Below are 22,134 nucleotides of genomic sequence, written 5' to 3' on the forward strand. Positions count from 1 at the left end.
ATAGACTGGTCGCCAGTCAGCCGTAGGGCACTTCATATGAAGACATAAATCCCAAAACATTATTGGTTACTAGATGTTGTTAGTAGTAATGCAAAACGTGCAAGTACTTCACACTTTGTTGAAATTTGAAATACCGGAGATATTCTATTTATATTTATTTACACAACAGAATTCAAACAGACTAGAAATCATACAATACACACCTAGTGAGTGTCTAGTAGTGCATAGCTCTAATACGGATATGTTTATCCTTGTACATCAGGGCACTATGTTGAGGAAGCTCAATATATCAATATAAGGTGGGAATTGAGGTGTTGGGACTGCAAGATAAAGGCTAGTATCTAATAAAAATAAAAGTTAGCGTCCTATAAATGCCTTCGGAATAGTGTTGGCACAGCTAAGAGCTTGAAACCACACCTCGGTACACTCGTATATGCATTTTTTGTAGCATTTTTAGTGACAAGTCCATTTTTCCATTTTGACACATTTTTCCATTAAACTCGTATTCTCCTGACAAAATGCTTTCGGGCACATTCCTCATTGTGATATCTTTTTAAAATTTGCGCAACGTTCCACAACAGCTTCAGCGATTTAGTACTGATGTTCTACAGCAGGTGCAGTATATACCATTATTAAACCCAATAACTCATCAATATAATAAAATTAAAGTGTGGCCTCCAAAACACTTCTGGTGACTTCAATTGCCTAAGGTGCCTTGTGCCTATGCTCTTGTAGCTGAGTGGGGCAGGTGTTGCTACTAAAACTTATACATTTGGGGGCTTTCATGTCACTCCACAGAGGCATTGTGTCAAAGTGTCTCTTTGAAAATGCATTGTGAACGTTTCTAACCACCCAAAACAACTGAAACATCTTCTTTGAGCACTTTGTGGTGAAAGCTTTACATCTCATTATACTTGTACAATGACAATAAACACATTCAATTCAATTCAAACATATGTGGTGTAATGCCAAATGTTTTGTATTTGTGCCTATTATCAATAGGACAATTTGTATGGTGTACATCGAGCCATATTTTCATACTAGAGAATTGACACGGAAATGAGACGAAATATGCCAATTTAAAAGTGTCTGCTTTTAAGTGCTTGTTTTATTGTCATTATTTTTCTTTTTGTTCTATTCCTTTCATGGCATCATACATGAAACAAACAATACAGACATTTTTAACAAGCATATTAAAAGTATAATTTTTTACTGATAGTTCCCTTTTAAATTGTTAACAAATCATTTTATTGACAAGAAGTGCACATATTTTTCCCAGTGCCTGTTCTCAATGTGTGTTGGTGTATTGGGTCGTTATTTTTTTTCCCTATCTATAGTATAAAATTACAAACAATAGGGATACATGAGATACCAATGAAGTAACAGATTGAAAACAAACAAACAAAGAATGACTGAACTATAAGAAAGCAAAATAAATAATTCCAGAGGGATTCAATCAGACATCAAAGGGGTAGGGGTGTATCATTTATGACCACTCCATGCTCAGTGGGCAACATTAAACACGATTGTGAAAATACTACTCAGCATTACTTTATACAGCAAAGACTTCTGAATGGTACACTATTTATGCAGATAATATTGTGTTTAGGTATTGGATTACAGTGTGTTTACACTAAAATGTACAAGCAATAATCCATTCAATATGTGAGGTATTTACATTCTGGATGCATCAATCGACTAATCTGAAACACATTTTACAAATAGTAAACTGCAAAAGACCCACTTCAGGTATTCACTGAAGAAAAAAAATCAACCTTGTGTTATGAGCTAATAGAACATTAATAATATGTAGATGTCAACCGTTGATATTCTTCAGTTTGTAGTGTCAACAGATGAAAAATGTACCTCATACTAGGGAATATTTTATCCCTAGGGACAATAGAGTGCATAGTTTGTGTGGTATATTGATGGAGCATAATTGCTGTTATGTCACTATGTAGAAATGCAGCAGATACCGTATGATTACCTGAGGCTAGCCAAGTGAGATACCGTGTTTTGATGGGTCAGAAAAAAAATTGAGATCAAAGTAAAATGCTTGGCAAGACGTAGCATGGATTTATTTGTCTTTTTTCACCCATGTGTGTGCTAGCTGCAGTCGTGAAAATGTCAAAGATGAACAGAAGCTCCAGACAACCTTAAGAGACTTCACATTCCAAAATTCTAACCCTTATGTTCACCTTCCAACAAAAGATTAAAAAACTTCAGGTTTCAAAATTCATATGGAGGGAATTTAAGCAACACCAGATGAGTAAATGTTTGGATTAAGGAATGTAAGTCATGAACTACGTTGGTCCAGGGTGCAATAATCTCAATATACTGCTATACAATACTTGGGTTAAAAAAAATCCACCCTTTTCTCCAGTCCTTGCTTTGCTCAAGGTCAAAGAGAAGCTGATGCCTTTGCCAGCTGATTTGGTGAAAAAGGCAGACTATACTCTGGACTGGTCAACCACAGATTGACAAAGAGAACATAGTGTTTATAGGTCTTCTGTTATCTATGACACCATATAAAAGAACATAAATGTATGGAGAGAACATTCACTAAATGTCCAAGTCGCTTATCCTCACAAGGGTCGCGGGGGGTTCTGGAGCCTATACTAGCTGACTTACGGGCCAGAGGCTGGGGACATCCTGGATCGGTGGCCAGCCGATCACAGGGCACAAGGAGACGGACAACCACGCACACTCACACCCATAGGCGCAATTTAGAGTGTCCAATCAGCCCACCATGCATATTTTTGGAATGTGGGAGGAAACGGGAGTACCCGGAGAAAACCCATGCAGGAACAGGGAGAACTTGAAAACTCCACACAGGTGGACTAACCTGGATTGGAACCCAGGACCCCAGAGCTGTGAGGCCGACGCATTAACCACTCAAGCTGCCGGGCCGCTCAGGAGATACTATCATTCATTTTTTCTTTTTAAATTATTATTACTATAATTTTTCAGAAAAATTGGGCTCAATGAACACGATGTTGTATTATTTTGTGAGCACCTTGAAATCAGGATATGAATTTGGTTTTGTTGAGGACAGGAGGTCACATTAATTTAACTTTTATGTTTCTGTGTTTATCATCTCAGTGATGACAGGTGTACTCTAAAAAGGTGAGTGAAAGTGAGACAAGTGAAGGCTTTGTTTAATATCCTTACGCTTTTTGCAGAGATACCTCAACAAGCCTGAGCCTGGTATTGATGACATTAGTGAGTGCTATGATAACTGAAATAGTTACACTAGGTGGAAACAATCTTTACCTACAAAAAGTGAGCATCAAATCTCACTACTGTATACTATAGCGTTAAAGTGTTCATTACGGAGAGAGAAAAGAATCACGTCAGTGCATAGACCAAAGAAACAACATTTTGTTGGCAATCTGGTTAAGATTCATATGTAATGATTCCTATGAGCAAACAAGAAAATCCTACGGGTGACATATGCTCCTTGCTCATTAATTATAGAATGTTAAGATTTTTTTCCAGGCATGTGTGTGACACTTTCCCCCTCCTGAAAAATACTCTTGGAAATTTTTCTAAGTATTGTCCCCTCCAGAGTAAAATGAGATTTCCGCCCTTTCCTCAATGTGCAAGCTATAAATCACTATGATTGCAACCAATCTTCATCAAAATGCAGCCATTCTGAGGTTTGTAGAAAAAAAACACTTTATAAGAAAACAAAACACAGGAGAATAGTAAAACCAACATCCAATTAGGTTAACATATAGAATAGTAAACTCTTAACAATCGGTCTCCTATACAAACTAGTATAATCAGTTACCGGGAGGATACACAACATTTCATTATTTAAACTCAAATCAATATTGCCAATCAAATTGAAATAAGCAAATGTCACAGTAATTTCTGTTTATTAATATTGATGAATAATTTAACCACGGTAGAAAATGATTACTGAAAACATGTTTAAATTGTATACAACATCTACCATGCATATATGCAGAGTGCTAGAGGGCAATCAATTACGGCGATAGTCCAACTGTTGATTGTAAGCCCCTGAGCTTCAGCCCACTTTAGCCCATTGGTAAAGGCGGTCCTGGCTTTAAGAACAAATAAATCACAGATATCCTCCCTCAAAAAACAGTTTTCTTTTTAAACTTAAAATGAGACGTATTATTACTTTTGATTTATTTGCACAGGAGATCTGGTCTAAAATGGTTATTAGCCGTCTGGCAGTACACTGTTATAAATGAATAAAAAATGAGTTACAGACTATTTTCCACCCCATCTTAGAAAACAGTCAGATAATAAAGTCGGGATCCAACGATACAAATTGATCATTCTGATTTATAGATCAAAGATGGCAAGATTAAATAGGCCCAACCGAATTGCTATTGAGTATGCACAAGCATATTTTCAAAACTTGAAGCAATAGACAGCTGTCTTGTATGGTTTTAGGGGGGAAAAACAAACAAAAACTATGAAGTTATGATGATTGATGAATGCCTTAACTTGCAAGCGTATTAGCCTTGGCTATATAATGGTGGAAGATCAACACTGCCTATTATGAGGAGGGTGTTAATCATTTGGGTGGGCATGAGTAGTCTATAATCATTACATTGCAAAATAGAGGCTCTCCCACTGTCTTCAGATCTCAAACCAATCAGATAGCACATTTAACAATTTTGATTGAATTAAAAAAAATGAATTGAATGCTTTGTTTTTCTTTTTGTTGCGTTTTATTGTGATACGAATCATTGCCAGATATGAGGCATTATAGAGACCTAGTAACCAGTCGGGGAGTATGTTTTGGGCTCATTATTTAATTATAAGACCCACAGTATTTGCACCGGCACTTTAACTTACTAGCTGATGTATTGAAGTTTTTTTAGTATTTCGCAATCATGTTGTTCCGTTAGAACGATACTCGGACGTTTGGTAGAACGGACGTTTGGTAGAACGGACGTTTGGTAGAACGGACGTTTGGTAGAACGGACGTTTGGTAGAACGGACGTTTGGTAGAACGGACGTTTGGTAGAACGGACGTTTGGTAGAACGGACGTTTGGTAGAACGGACGTTTGGTAGAACGGACGTTTGGTAGAACGGACGTTTGGTAGAACGGACGTTTGGTAGAACGGACGTTTGGTAGAACGGTTGTTACTGTTGTAACCAGCTCTCAAAATTATAATCATGAGAGAGAGAGGGAGAGAGTGAGTTTAATATTGAAATATCTAATATCAAAATATCAACAGTAAACTCTGTCATAATTTGACCAAACGTCCGGTCGACCAGACGTCGTCCGGTCGACCAGACGTCGTCCGGTCGACCAGACGTCGTCCGGTCGACCAGACGTCGTCCGGTCGACCAGACGTCGTCCGGTCGACCAGACGTCGTCCGGTCGACCAGACGTCCGGTCGACCAAACGTCCGGTCGACCAAACGTCCGGTCGACCAAACGTCCGGTCGACCAAACGTCCGGTCGACCAAATGTCCAATGTATGATATTTTTTCAAGGGCTTGCAACAGCCTCAATTTTGCCTCTAGAAGTAACTATATTAACTGTGAGATTGCAAACTCTTTTGAATTTATTTTGAAGGGCTTGTTAATGGCGGTAGGTGTTCAGATAATGTCAGTGAAGTAATCGTGGCATCAACATGCATATAGAATAACGTCTCTTCCTGGTAATCGGATCTATTTAGGCTTACCCATAACATTACAAAAGAGTCAGTTTGTTACTGCTGTGCTATCGGTATCAGGTGTTCAAATGTTGCCAATAAATATTTCCCAAGACATCCAACCGTTATTCAATGATGTTAGGGTTTTTCAATATTCTAAATGCACATTAACACATGCAAAATTTCAATTTTAAAGAAGTTTCTCCCCAAATTTAACAAAAAGAAATTCTTGAGGGCGAGAGGGAAAATGAATAGAGTATATATTTTTATATATTGTATATGACTTGTGTCCACCGTATGTAAAACTTTAAATGAAGAGAGGAATGCAGTGGAATTGTTTTGAACATTTTTGTGGTCATGGTATGTTTGAGGGGAACTGGGGAGTTGAAGGGTGTCACCAAAACCAAATTCTCTATTTTATTGTGTTGGATACTCAGAATAACACATTTATATACACCTTATTTAAAGGTAAACTCTGGTATATTACATGTTTGTATATGTATGTATTTTGAAATGAGCTATTTTTCAAAGTGTCAGCCGTTAAGAAATGTGTAAAGAATAGCTTGAAGACTGAGGTCAATGCCTTATTAAGCCTCATTTGATGTCTAATTTATCATCTTTGACAGATGTACAGCACCTTGAATTATGTATTGATAATACAACATTATGAATAATATTGATTAAGAACTGCAACTAATTCCTTGGTTAAGAACATGCTGCGTGATATTAATAGTATTAAATTAGTTTTCCCTCGTTAACGATGTGCTCCTGATAAGAAACCCACCTCCTCCCTACAGTAATAAACCACTTGTCTGTCACTCGAGAACCGAAGACTAGTGTCAGCCTGCAAGTTGTGTCATGAAAGTCCAACCCCTCAGGTCTGCACGCCCAGTGACCCCCACAATCACTCCTGCCTGTCAATCACCCACAAAGCTCTCAAGAAAGGGAGGGTTAGTGTAAGGAAAAACAAACAGCTCCAAACTAATCCTTCTTTAAGGTGTTACCAACCATTCCACATGGTATGTCACACGTCTCTCCAATAATTATCCTCAACTAAGCAAACACTACATCAAGCTTGAAAGGTATTACGTACTTTATGTCAGAAGGGGACATGGAAGGATAAAATTGTGAGTAAATGAAGTAACAATTGCTGTATAGGAAAATTATATTTTCAGTTTGCAGCAAAGTGATATTTGTTCCACAGGGCCCAAAATCCCTTTTGGATCCACTCTAGAATTAAAGTGCTAGCTTTAACCGTAGTGACGTTGCTATTCTTAATATGACACCTTGACACAAACTACTGTATGTGGAAATGAGCACAATAGCTAATACTGAACATAATATCTGGATAAAATTATTGGAAAATTGAGATTTGGGATTGTTCACAGCTACAGTATCTACCCTGTATCCTCTAGACCACATGTGTCAAACCGATTCCGCCGAGGGCCGCAGTGGGTCCTGGTCTTTGTTACAACCGATCCAGTGCCGACATTTTAACCAATCAGGTGTCTTCTAAAATAAGTAGCACCTGACTTTAATTAACTGATTACACTTGCAAAATGTATCCCCTTGTTGAGTTGGAATGAAAACCTGTACCCACTGCAGCCCTTTGAGGACCGGTTTGACACCCCTGCTCTAAACCAGAGGTCTCCAAACCAGTCCTCGAGGGCTGTTGTGGACGCAGGTTTTTGTTCCAACCAATCCAACACAAACAGTTTAACCAATGAGGTTTCTGCTGGGAAAAAAAGAAGCACCTGACTGCAATCCACTGATTGCACTTCTAGAATACCAGATGGGTGGAAAAGTTTCCTCTTACAGGTTGGAATGAAAACCCGGACCCACTGTGGCCCTTTCTGGAATAGTTTTGGGAACACTGCTTTAGACGGTGCAAAAAAAATTGCGCGAGATACAGTATAAGCCATGTTAAGGTTTTGGAGACTTTTGTTTGATTTACCTTGTTTTTTTAAGTGTCTATTTTTCCAGGTCTGAGGCAGGGATGGCTTCTTACTAGTGTAGGCATGCAGTATTTGGACAGCATACACTCTACTACAGCATGTTGTTATTAAAGCATTTTTTTCTCATCATTGAGGAACAAAGAATCTATTTTTTAAATCGCTATGAAAGGCCAAGGCCTTGTTCCCAGCATGCCCTTCCACATAAACGGTCATGTGCATTAATCCTATGATTCGTAGAGGCCATAATACAACACATTTTATTGCATGAATAACACAAAACTTGAATTTCTGATTCTTTACTTTCTTGACCAAACCTATAATGTCAAAGATTTATTTAGCAATGTGACCCTTCTGGGCCTCATTGAAAAATATGAAGGCTCATTGTTTGTGTTGTTGGACTAACCGTGGGTAGCATATAAATATTTGTCAATAAAACATACTTGCATTGATCTTTCATGTGTTTTATTTTCATAAATATTAGCATACGTGTGTGCAATGCGGCATGTTGCCAACAGCACACCAATCAGATATTTTTTGCTTTCTATCAGACTCAAGCAGAGGTGTAACTAATTTTAAGATGTAATCTAATGAGCAATGGCTATAACATTTTCTTCCATTTTCTTTGTTTAGGAGGGGTGACATTTTCCCATGTACAGTTGAAACTAAATGTGTACATATATACCTCAGCGCAAACATACTATTGTACACCCAGCGTGGAGAACCCGGAGAAAATACACACAAGCCCAGGGATAATTCCACACAGGAAAATCCAAACCTGGGATTGAACCCTTGATCTCAGAACTGTGAGGCTGATGTGATAATCACCTGATTTGTGTACCTATCCACCAAATTGCAATATATTGCTATGCCAGAATCTAGTCCACAACCATTTTATTTCAGTATCTGCCAATCTGCAGCTAAATCACTCCATCTTTGCCACTCTGACCATTTGGTGTCAAACACTCAATGCCAATGGGAACGACCCCTCTCACATACACAAAGAAGTGGTGTCCGCGGGGCAAATTGTGCACTGCTACCGGTAGTGCGAAAAGGCCTTAACATGTCTATGATGTTGTCATTTGGATTCTGGTGAGCTGATTCACATGATGTGGAGTGAAGTCACTCTGTTTGAGTGAACGTTATCTAATCTTGGAAGAACTGGAACAGCGAGATCAGGATAAACAATGACACCAAGCAACCAAAAATAACAGTGCTTTAATTTCATAATTTAAGCAAAATTCCCCAATACCCCCACCTGAAATAACGTTTTCTCCCATTTGTCAGCAATAACCATTCCAGGACATTTGTAAGCTTGAGTTTTCTCATACTAACGGCTCACAATCTGGAACTTAAAATTAATTTATGGCTTTTGTCTCACAGACAGCCTTTAATTTTTTTTTACCATGCACTCATCTGGAGTCAGGTCATGGGGACTGAAGATAAACCAGTACTTCTTTTTCACCACCACAGCACTATGTGCATCACTGAATTAAAGTGTGTGAAAAGAGCTTCCATTCAACTCCCCTCTTACTCTTTAATAAGACCTCAGAGGTCTCTAAACTATTCCACAAAGAGCCACAGTGGCTGCAGGGTTTTATAACAAACAAGACGACACCATTTCACTGATCTGCTATCTTGTAAGTATAATCAGTTGATTGCAGTCAGGTGCTGCTTATTTTAGAAGAAACCCCATTGGTTAAACTGTCTGTACTGGATCGGTTGGAAGAAAAAACAGGACCCAGAGCAGCCCTTGAGGACTGGTTTGGAGACCCGTTATTTAACATTCCCACCCAATCTTGCTAATTTAGATGCCAACAACTACACACTGCTTTGCGCCAAACATTATGATTACATGAAGCCAATTGAACCACTCTACCTGATGAAAACAGAGATAGAAAATTGATGCCAACAAACAAGATGCAATCAATATATCTAAACGTGGCGTCTAGAAAATGTTAAGTATGAACTGATTCAATGGCAATAGGCTGCCTTGACAGATTCCAAGCCTCACCAATGACTAATCTATTTTTGCAATGTAGAAGAAAAAAAAAACAGACACCAGTTCTGCAGGGATCGAGCCGTATCAAATTGGTAAATGGATTGGTTAGGATCAAATTATACCTAAAAATAGGAGCGCCCTCAGAGCCATATACAGTTAAAGCCAATGAGGTAATGGCAAATATCTGGAACAAACAAAGAATGCAGAGAGCATGTCAAAATCTTGTGACCTCAGCGTAAGATTCATGAGCTCCAGCTGAATGAAATAGGGAAAGTTCCCAGCTAAAACCTAAACCACCTCAATCAACCTCAAAGAAATTAGCATCTAAAAAGAACGAGATAGGAACTTGGTTGTGCATGAAACAGTTATAAAATAACTCACAATTTAATGCGGGAAACTTAAGTGGAATAGAAAAGTTGGTGGATTTAGTGACTGAAAAGAAATATCTCCCATTAGTAGAAGAACATTGTCAGAACTACGACAGCACAGAAAACCGGTCTCAAAAGTCATCTTATTGCCTGTGACGTTCTGAACCTTTGTGGTTTCTAAACCTCATATCTTTGGCCTCCAGTCACTCTCTATTTATGCAAGAAAATAAAGAAGAGAACAGTGCCCCTCCTAAATCTGTAAACTGCAATTAAGCTAAATTCCAAGTTTATTTCCAAATTCTGTCCTTGCTCCAGACCATGTGAGAGACTTCAGTCTAAAATTATCACACTTTTGGTCAGGAGGCCAAATAGAAGCCAGCACTTGGACGGTCTTCTCTCTGGTCATGGGATCACAGAGATGCAGTGGCTCAAACTATTGTAATAATCATCTGCATGGCCAAATGTGACTAACATATCATTTGAAAATATGACCGAGCTAACCGTGGGATCATAATATTTCACAGATTTCATTCGTTTATGATCATTCTGCTGAATCAATAGCCGACTGGCCAAAAAAGAACCCAATAAACTCACAATCATGTGTTGACATGTTCAAAGAACCTGATGAAATTAAATGTTATTGAGTCAAGAGAGCTCAAATGCAGATATAATGTCGTTTTTGCCATTTTATGTTCACCACATTAAGCAGTTAACCCTATGCCTGGTGGCAATCACTACTTTATGTACTCCTGTCTTCACTTCTACTTGTTCATCTCTCCATCATGTGTTTACTTGTCAGTGGAGTCAGTGACAGGGCTGTAATTCAAAGTCTACAACCGTGCTATTTGGAAGATTGTTGTCTTTTCTTGGGAGCGTAGTGGTCAGAAGAGAAAACAAAATTTACATTTCACCGGGAACGGCAATGCGTCAACCATGCATTATCTCCCGTTGGTTGTGGTCGGGCATTTACGTGTGAAAACGGTAGACAAAACAGGGCAACAGTTTTGCACCAGTGTGAGAAAATTTGTTTCAAATGTAAAATAAATCATGATTATAATGTGATTAACTTCACAGAAGCGCTTTTATTCTGCAGTATCAATTGTCATGTATAGCAATTTCATGTTTCAAGTGGGTCCACTCCATTTAAAATATTAGGTTGAATAGAATTCGTTAAATTGAAATGGCTTAATGACAATCTCAGGACGCTTTATAATAAACCAAAAATTGACTTAGTCCTAAGGCTGTCAGGTGACATTTTAATGATTGTATTTGTTATAAATATCAAGTAAGATTTTAAAATATTCTTCCATTTTTTTTATATTTCCAGCCATTTTGGCATTTAAATGGTCTTAATTGTATTTAGGATGATTGTAGGTAAATTTTGTACTTACTGGTTCTGCTGGTACACGCAAGCCTTTTGTCCTGAAATAAAATATTTATTTAAATTATCATCTGGCATAAAATTAAGAGAAAATAAATACAGACCAACTTTGCTTCAATGATAAAGATTAGTGATAACACAGCAAACATTAGACAATAGAAACACATTTCATTAGCTGTCGTTCCAGGTTAATATTAAATTAGTACCCATCTTATCAAGAGATGAATAACTAAATAAATACAACTTATATGGTGAGTTTGGCAAGGTCAACTTCAGACAGTCATATCAACTATGACAGATGACATGTTTTAAGTTGGTACAAATGTCAGTCTGTAGATGTCAAAAGGTTCAAATTACATAAATGTGTAGCGCTGCGAAACACAATTTAAAATTCAGCCACATTTAAATTATGCTGCCGAAATATCAGTCCAAATCCCTCAATTTTAAATAAAATATATTGTGTATTGTACAATAAGTGCAAATAAAAGACCACATTAGGTCTAGGCAATTTAAGATTAGAGACCAATTTTTTTCAGTGAACAGCCATATTTATTAGATCATATGCATATGCAAACTGACTGGTTTTGAACAGTGCTTCACTGTTTGAATTTTCTTCAGGGGTGGTGGGGATGTTAGATCACTTAGACGTACACCAAATACTGTTCTAGCTTGGAGAGGGTAGATGATTTTAGAATAACTACAAATATCAACGACACAACTCATAAACTGGTACATAAGTTAACCAACTAAATACAAAAAAAGGTCTCATTCATTCATTCATCTTAAAACAAAATCTACTTGCATGAGAAAAGATTTTCCGAATTAAAAACTGGGAAATGAAGGTAAAGCATCGGTTTTAGTTTAATTGAAGCAGCCAGACATGCTTAATATAACACAGACATGAAGCCCCAGCAGAGTACAACTGGCCTCAATGTGACCAGCATTTAAGACAATTAAAATGTATTCTGTAGAGGAGATGGGGTGAGTAATGTAAAGATGTGTTTTGAATCTGAAATCACCCCCGACTGGTTATTTTAACCAGCCATGGGTGACACCACATGTTTCTGATAATTACCGTATTTTCTCACATATAAGCCGCATAAATGTTTCGGTTTTGCAGTAAGAAAACAACCATTACTAACTTCCCTATGATATTGACCCTAATAATGTGCTTTTAATACATAGAGTATATCAGAAATACCACATGCGAAGATTTTTCTTAAGATTTTCCCTTCAAAGTAACAGATTTGTTTCTCCCCGAGAAATTGTAAAATTCAATGATTTTAAGGCAATTTTAAGGATGTGGCTTATATGCGAGAAAATACGGTACATTGCACATTTGAATGCCGAGCAGGTGAAGGTAACTTGAGTAACAATGTTGGGGAACAGACAGGAAATACCAGAACCAATACCGCTATATTACTGATTCATATTCCCCTTTGGGAAGTACAATAGATCATCCACTATGAATCACATTTATTAAATCCACCCAACCGTCAATTCCCTGTACTACACACCTCTAGGATTCACAGTAAAGAAAAGTTTGAAACCCTGGTTCATCACCAAGCACTCGTCTCAAACAAAACAAGAGGAAAAAATAGCGGTTTGCGGAATGAATACCAGCGGCACCAGCTTGATTAATTAGCACATCTGCCTTGCATTTTTTAGGAAAACGCTACGGGGGTGCCCAAACATCCTTTTTTTTCTCTGGGGGCCACATCCTGACTATAAAGAGGAATGGGTAGACCATTCACAGAATTTGTGGAAAAGAAATATCTGTTACCAGCAAGTAGTTGGTGTAGTTTACAGTTATCTTTCATCTGAAACACCACAGATATTGTATCCCTTTATTTTCTAATAATAACAACATAAAAGATGACATCAATAAGACATCAAGCTCACCCCAACCTATTTACGGGAATGAGAAAATGAGGAAGTGGTCATTGATGAAGGTTAACTGAGAAAACAAAGGCAAAAATAGTTGCCATGGTGCCATGAAATCTTTCACATTGTACACTACAACCATGATTGCCTTCATAGTGCCAGTTCAAGCGGTGGGGGCCTTGAGGCTGGAGGTCCGGTAAATGGGCCATACCCCACCTCTCGCCTACATGTAGCTAGGTTAGGCTCAAATCCATTTAAGTGTTATCCTGTTTGATTTTACAAACAGCAAGTCAACAGTGCATAGTGACAGGTTCACCGCAGTATCAAATGCAGCTGCAAATTCAACCTTGCATAGCAAAATGTACAGGATATGAACATGATGTCATACTTGTTTTGAGTTTACATGTGAGTTGCCGCACAGCTGAGCTCTCGCGTCGTATATGCCCATTAACCTCATGCTCCGAGACCACCCTGGCATGAGTGTGAGGATAAACATTTCTTAATGGATTCGGCAGGGGAAAGCCCTGCTGGAGTGTGGCTGCATTGCGAAGGCCAAATAGTGCTTTGCTCAATCAGTCAACGTGAGGGCCATGAGACTCAAAGAGGTCAGGATCAGCACACGAGAGAAACAAGTAACAAGAAGAAAGGTGTGCTTTGCTATAGATGCTCATGTTTTCCATTTTGTTGAGAGAATGCAAAGATGATTTTGCCAGCCAGCAGAGTCTGGGCTTCAAATGAATACCAGAAAAAAAGCGGAATGTCTATTTCATGTTTTACACGGCAATGATACCAACATGTTATATGGGTGCTCTATGCTTAAAAGCATACTACATTTCTCCTGTAGATGAGAAGAGAGGGTGTGGAATTTTATACAGCCGGTCTCTTTAAAATTTTCAGTGATTGATTTTTGTCTGGGTACTCCAGTTTTCTTCCACATCCCAAAGACATGCATGGTAGGCTTGTTGGATACTGTAAATTGACCCAAGGTATGGGTGTGAGCGTGAATGGATGTCAGTCTCCTTGTGACCTGCGATTGTCTGGAAACCAATATGAGAGCATTTAAGATATATATAAGTGCTTTCAAGGCCATATTAAACGTTGAATTTATCCGAACGTAATTTTAAAAAAAAATCCATGGAGAAACCATTCGATTCTGTTCTATAGACATGCAGTGTGGACAATGAATTGGGATTATGTGAAAGGGTGTGAGCTGCAATTCAGTAGGCATGATTCAGCTTTCAGTTTTTTGAACATTTCTTTTAACCGTAAATCATTAGCATATAAATGTTTCATCCCAACAAAGCCACGTAGACTCACGTAGAATGTTCCTGCTATACATCAACTCAACCACCAAATGACTCATTAATGTCTAAGCGATGACAGACTGCATGTCATATAGACTCAAGGTGTGCTAATGATTTTTCTTTTTTTGTATGACAGGAGTGTGTTGGAAAATATGAACAATATCCCTGTGGTTCAATTCGTGTAGCAGTGGCAAATCAAGAACACTAACCTGTATCAATAAAAGCCATGTTAGGGCCTTGCCAAATGAATATTTTCCACATTTGACATTACGACAATAAGACGAAAAAGCTCATAAAGGAAGAACGAGCCATCCAAATAAGTGGACCAGGAACCTTTTTTGCTACTGGAACAAATAATACTATGTTATGATGGCCATTTACATAGTGTGTCTAGTGGTTGAGTCAAATATAGGTTGGGGTTCTAAAGACCAGACCAAGACCACTTCCTCCAGTCTTGGGCCATAGAACAATCTAACTCCTGTGATAATACCTAAGCAAACAAATTGAAGCACAGCATAGTTGACAAACAGTCCAGTTATACTAGATTAAACAATGCGGTTATGAAAGTAACCTCTTGCTGTTTCTGAAATGAAGCGTATACCACATAAAGTAATCTGGAATTAGAGATGCATACTCCTTTCAATGCCTGGGTGTTTCTCTTTGGATCATTTACAACATAATCTTCATTTCGAACTTGATGTAATATTTAAAGCCACTTTTTCAATAATTATAAAATCTTTAAATTAGAAATGAAAAAGCAAACTGTAAATGTTGAACCATGAGCGGCAACAGCCTTCATTTCAAGACAAATATACTATAATTATTTATGCTAAAAGTCTTTGGCTGGAACATCCAAAATATCTGCATTGATCTGATTGCAATGACAATATCAAGCAGATTTTCTTTCGTGTAGATCAAAGGGGTCAAAGTGGCGGCCCGGAGTCGGATCTGGTCCACACCATCATTTGGTACAGCCGGTGAAATAAAGTAAATCATGTGTCAATTATAATTGCAGAGAGAATATTTACTACATGTTTGTGTAAGCATGCGCGTGTGTGCAAGTATGCATATGTATATGTGGTTATTGCAATGAGTGAAAACAGATGGGGCCTTTAACTGTTCCAGAAGGACATTCGGTAATGTTTTCTGTTTTTATTGCTCTTTTACAGCTCCTAAACACCTTTTAACATTCATGGCATATCCTCTTGTCATTCCAATGGACAATCAGGTGTTACAGCACACACGCGCTCATGCTCCCAAAGGTTCTATTACGGGAAAATCTCTGCTTCTAGTCCAGATAACCCAAACCATGAAAAAGCACAAACACCAGTCCACAAATTAGGAATGGAGTCCACTGGCTATGTGTTGGTTAACCTCTCTGTCACACTCAGGCCCCAGGCCTTGAGACTAGCTGTTGTCCAAACACAAACAGGCAAACCACACAACCAGAATCATAAATACAGCAAACCCAGACGGTGCTACTGCTCTGCGAAAGCCAAGACAAGAGCAAAACTTCAGTTTCTTTCAATTCCTCAGAGTCCCTCACTGACAGTCCTAGGAGGAATATTTTTTTTAACTCGGACATGGAGCTTTGTTCTGTTGAACCGCTCAAGTCAAGTGAAAATACAAAACAAAATATAAACCAAGACAAAACACATTTTTGCAGTCAGGCCATTGGCAAGGAAAATGCCTTTTAATATATATGGGTCATTTTCACATAATTCAGCAAATAACGGTAAAGATATGGCCCTGGACTTTCCCTTTATGTGTTACAAAGTTATAAAAATTAATTACTACTGCTTTGTTTGCCACATATTATACTACATTTGGCACCAATTTTAAGAGAAATCTATTTGAGACACAAATACATTGAGAGCCAGTTTATGTTGAATTTGTCCACTCCGTTAGATGTCCAGAATCTAGTGTCACAGTTTATAGGAATGAAAAGTCGGGTTATGATTTATTTGTTTGTCTCTATTTAGAATGTGTTGTTTAGATTTGTTTCAATAGTATTTTCACTCAAGTTGTCTTTGAGAAAAATGCAAAAGAATTGCAACTGCAAACAGTTTTACTGATGTACCTTTCATATCAGTTAGTGTGTCTTTACCGTTATCACATGAGAAATACACCAAAAAATTCACAGTAAATACACCAGGTGGCTGGTGTGGGAGAAGTACCAGGATGTTGTCAGCCATATTGTCAACGCCAGCTAAGCAGAAGCCATGAGAATGAAACTAAAACCAAGGTAAGGACCATACCTGTGAAATGTCGTAACAATTCCATGTCTTTACCGATGTCCTAAAAACTTGGTGAACATAATTACTTTGCTTTTTAATGAACTGGGCATGGTGTATGCATGCAGAACACTATCATTTACTGAGTGCCAAGAAATACCATCTACCAATGTCAAAGGCTGAGGTGGAATGTTGTGTCTTTACCGTTAATAAATTTTGTCTTTACCGTTGTATGTTTAGAAACTGTGCTGTCTGCAAGAAATACATCAAAAAGATCTACAGGGATGGAACTGATGACATAAGGCAATCAAAGGAGCAAGTGTTATACCACGAATGGGAGAAGGGAGTAGAGACCAGAATGACAAATAATGGGCCAATTGATGTTGTTGTCATCCAGAAGAAAGAAAAATCTGTCACCATTGCGAAACTCTGTGATGACCTTGAGAAAGACCTTGTGGCTCTTATGGGGCACCAATATCGTATCATTCACCAGTACAAGGAGCTCAGACTAGTAAAATCCAGGTTAAATTTTAATTAATTATGTTTTCATTAAAGTTCCAGCTAAGATATTTCCAGGCAGTGCTAGTGTTGCTAATTAGAGATAATCAGAATGCTTGAATTGCATTTTGTAAATTATTCATTTTCTGAAAGTGTCTTTACCGTTATTTGCTGAATTATGTGAAAATGACCCATATATACATGAACACCATAAAAATAACCAAGGTGAGATGGTGTTCAAGTTGTTTGCAGGTGCACCTCACAGTTCTGAGATTGAGGGTTCAATCTGTGGTGGAGTCCAACCTTCTTTGATGGAGTTTGCATGTTCCCCCCGTGCCCACATGGGTTTTGTCTCGGTACCTCTGGTTTCCTCCCACATCCCAAAAAGCATGCTTGGCATGCTTGTCCCCAAGTATGAGTGTGACCATTATTGCGTGTTCGTCTCATTGTGCCGTGTGACTGGCTGGCAACCAATTCAAGGTGTCTTCTGTAAAATAAATGAGGGAAAGTTAAGCATCCAGATAATAGTGGATGCAGTATAGGTGAATAATCAGCTTGTCTGAGCTGTACTAACTTAACACACCTCCTCTGATTTGTGCCATAACCTGTGTGAATCTTTGAAAAGAAGCTCTATTTTTTTAATGGAATTGTTCAAAAAGACACACGACCGGAATGGTAGCACAATACAGCCATGGATGTAGTGCCACAAACACATTTCCCTTGCAATGTTGTTGCAATTATACAGATGTATGTCCAACCAGCACATGTGTTTTGGAGAAATGATTTTCCTCTTGAGCAAGCTGTAAAGTATGAGCTCCCAAGTTTGAATGTCCTCCAAAATGCAAGAAGACTGTGAGAGATCCCAGACAACATAGAACATTAGAGGGGGGAGTGATAGAGTTGACTGGCTAGTCGTCTGATACTTGGCCATCACACTTTTGCGTGCCCATCCTGTCACTCATAACTCACATCACGCAACTCTATCAGAATATCTATACATAAATCTCAGCAATCAACACAAAGTCTTGAAACATACGTAATGCACTCAGTATTCACATTGATCACTGCTCATCGGCTGTTTGTCAGGAGTTGTCTTTTTGTCTGTCATTCTTAAACCAATTTTTCATCCGTTACATTCTTGTGTATCTTTGCTAAAATTGGGTCGAATTTGTAGGTTTGTAATGCTAGAACAAATGTTACTAACTTAATTTTGTCAGTGTGGTTGGGGGGTTTTCTGCATCTGGAACATGATGCTAGTGGCAGGACACTGCTGAGGACTTTCTTCGACACTGTGGTGGCATCTACAGTGTTTTATGCAGTGCTCTGTTGGGGATGCGGGAGCACGGAGAGGGACAGGAACAGTCTGAATAAGCTGGTCAGGAGGGACAGCTCTGTTCTGGGCTGTCCTTTGGAAGTGGGAGAGCAGAGGATGCTGACCAAGATGATGTCCATCATGGACAGCACCTCCCACACCCTGCATGAGTCTGTGGAGTCTCTCTGAAACTCTTTCAGCAATAGACTGCTGCACCCTCATTGCAGGAAGGAGCGCTTCCGCAGATCCTTCCTCCCATCAGTATATATGTGTGTGTGTGTATATATATATATATATATATATATATATATATATATATATATATATATATATATATATATATATATATATATATATATATATATATATTTCAGCAACACACTTATTTATTTATAGATTTATTCATGTATTTATTTATTAACCCACTTATTACCTATCTATTTATGTCTAAAATCATCCTCACCCCCTTGCTACTGTGACAACGAAATTTCCCGAATACGGGATGAATAAAGTTATCCAATCCAATAAAGTTATCCAATCCAATCCACCACATACTAAACCAGCATTTCCATTTTAGATCAATCTTTCAAGGCTCTACAGGTGAGAAATGTATTGAGATGAACCCAATATGTTGTCACACTGTTTCACAGCATGAATGCTTCAGCTTTGATATATGCGAACAAACCAATAGAGATGGCAGGAAAAATATCAACAAGAAACATAAATACATTTACTGAAAAAAGTGGAAATGTTTTTGTTTTTTAATAATGCTGACCCACATGGGCCACTGTGGGTGCATGTTTTTGTTCCAACTAAAATAGCACAGACAGTTTAACCAATGAGATTTCTGAAGAAAACAAGAAGCATCTGACTGCAACCCACTGATTGCACTTGTAGGACACCAGATTGGTGAAAAGGTGCCCTCTCAATGGGTTGGAATGAAAACCCGCACCCGCTGCGGCCCTTTGTGGAATAGTTTTCCCACCCCTGGTGTAGACAGAACTTCATATTTTACGTGTCACAGAAGCTCATTGAGTTAAAATGACCATACAATTACCAGCATTCAGCATTTAAACTTTCTTCTTCTGTGCTCATAACACAGAAGGTATTTCCCATTGCATACATGGAATCGTGGCACAATTATAATGCCATAGAATCATGGCTGTGCCTAGACAATAGATCATCTTTTAATGGAACAATCAAATTTTGAGTACGCCCGCTTCTAAATGCAAAAATCTCTTCTTTTTTCTTTCAGAAAGGCTTGTCGAAATGATGGCCGTATCACTAAATTATAGTGGAAGTATAATTTGGAGGCTTGGTAAATGTTGGGATCATCTTCACAATAAATGTGAATTCCCTATGCATGCGTTTTGTTCCTTTATTTGGCTGTAGCAAAGCACGTTCAAAAATTTTCCATTACATTGAATGTATTTTGTCAATATAGTTTTCACTCATCCTCCACACAGTAGTTCCTCTAATCTACTGCAGACAGAGAAAAGACAAGCGCTCTTACCAGCTTCCGTCAAGTCAAACCAACTCCAGTCATAACGATGATCAAGCCTACCCCGATACTAACCACAGACGCTGCCACAAATTGCCATCTGTCGAATGTGACAATCTTTCAAACCCACCCACAACTCCCAAGAAGGTACAAGCACATACAATCTAGAGACAAGCCAAAGACAGACAACTCCCACTTCTACCAACGGGAAGTAGTCTATAATCACTGAGGACTTCTTAACTAAGGCAATAACAGTGTATATGTTTGTGCGTCTCCACATAGTGACAGGCAGTAGTCAGTATTCATAGTAGTAGTAGGGGGTAGTCAAATGTACTTAGGAATCAGAAGGGAAAATTTTATACAGCACAAAAATTATCGAAAATTATACCAATCTGTTCAAGAGTGCTGATTTAAGTCAACATTTTGTGAACTAGGGAAATATAGGCTTGGTATAATGTTAATGTATTCTTACCCTTGATCTGTGCCCAGTATAACGAAACTACAATATCAATTGTGTAGGCAGGTGATTTATTCAATTGATGTTTGTATACTGACTAAAAGCTTGTTTGTGCGCTGTATCTTCAGAAAGTGCTCTGTAATGTACAATGTAGTTTAGTACTATGACGATTTGAAATTTTGAAATAAAACTGCCAAGTCATTATTTGTAGAACTCGCACCTCTTATGATCCAGCCATGACCAGTGTTGCCAAAGTTATCATTAAAGAGTAGCTGCCGCAAGGGGTAATACAGGCAAATAAGAAACTGTGAATTACGACATTGGAATTGGCAAGGGCAAGATTTATATTTAGATATGATCCATGATCTGTTCAACTACTTTTTACCCCATTTAACCGGAAATATTTACATTTCACTCAGCCCCCAGTCTCTGTTTAAAACAGTTAGTCGATTATCATATATTAATTCATCTTTCATTGCAGTTACCCTTATGGAGATTGCAGGGTTGCCGCAGCTATTCTAGCCAAATGCAGGAAGTAAGCACGGTGCACACATTTTGAATTGATTGCCAGCCAATCATAGGGCACAATGAGACAAATTCTATGGCGAGAAACGCCACACAGGAATTCCAGTGCTCAGCATTTAAACCTTGATATTGATAATGATGACCATTGACTAGGAAATGGGTATGCTAACTACCGTATTTTTGTACTTTAAGTCGCACTAGCCAAAGAATGTACAATGAAGGGGAAAAACTACATAGACAGGCCCTCCTACTTGAAATCAGAAAAGTTGTTATAATAATTATATATAACTGCTGTTATACTGGATTATTTTTTTATGCCACCGTGGACATCGTTGGTGCCCCACAAAATACGATCGGAGGAAAAATCTTTTGTTGTAATGTTTCATATACAGAAGTATCCATCACAGATTTTATGTTTGAACTAAAAACTAAAACAATGCATATAAATTATATGCATTCTTTTTCCAAAACACTCCAAGCGGATGAAGCCTCACAGGTGTTACACAATCCTAATAAGGAGCAGAAAGCTGGAAGAGTAAGTGGGCAATTTTGAGTCCGTATAATTTGTTCATCATTGCATGAGTGTTTGCCCATTAATGGCGAGGTTAAAACTGTATTTGTAGTTTTTTGCCACTGTATTTCATGCCAGACCACAATTAAGATGATTTAAAGACTGTTAAGTACAATCAGTCTGTCATGGTGTAATGCTTAGTCACACCAGGATGAAATTGTCATCTTGATAATGGCTAACAATTGTACAATTATGAGTGCTGCCATGTGTGACGTCACTATGGCCATCGATGTGTAACCGCCCAAGGACAAAGACTTTGCAGCAGTAAATTTGAGGTTGCTAACGAATAGTGGTAGAATTGTCCGGCTTGTTCCAGGCACACTGGGGAGACAGCTTTCCAATTTAATTCTCTTCCCTCGGCGTCCAGCTCAACATGTCGCCTTTCATTACCGCAGACGATTCATTCATTCATTGAGTTCTATGTTTATTTTCTGAGTCACACAGGACACCCGAAGTTCAAACTAAATATAATACTGAAATTTAGGGGGGAGAAGCTGGGG

At 38.3% G+C, this 22,134-nt stretch overlaps 1 long non-coding RNA gene across 1 annotated transcript in view; it reads right to left on the reverse strand.

Moving 5' to 3' along the window:
- The window catches only part of LOC144071777 (uncharacterized), a 161,368-nt gene that overhangs the window by 64,603 nt on the left and 74,631 nt on the right, over nt 1–22,134 (reverse strand). The window contains exon 4 of the long non-coding RNA XR_013299729.1: nt 11,359–11,389. This is a non-coding gene — a long non-coding RNA (uncharacterized LOC144071777). The remainder of the gene's footprint in view (nt 1–11,358; nt 11,390–22,134) is intronic.

This window comes from Stigmatopora argus, chromosome 3 (genome assembly GCF_051989625.1).
Source record: "Stigmatopora argus isolate UIUO_Sarg chromosome 3, RoL_Sarg_1.0, whole genome shotgun sequence".
Classification (NCBI taxonomy): domain Eukaryota; kingdom Metazoa; phylum Chordata; class Actinopteri; order Syngnathiformes; family Syngnathidae; genus Stigmatopora; species Stigmatopora argus.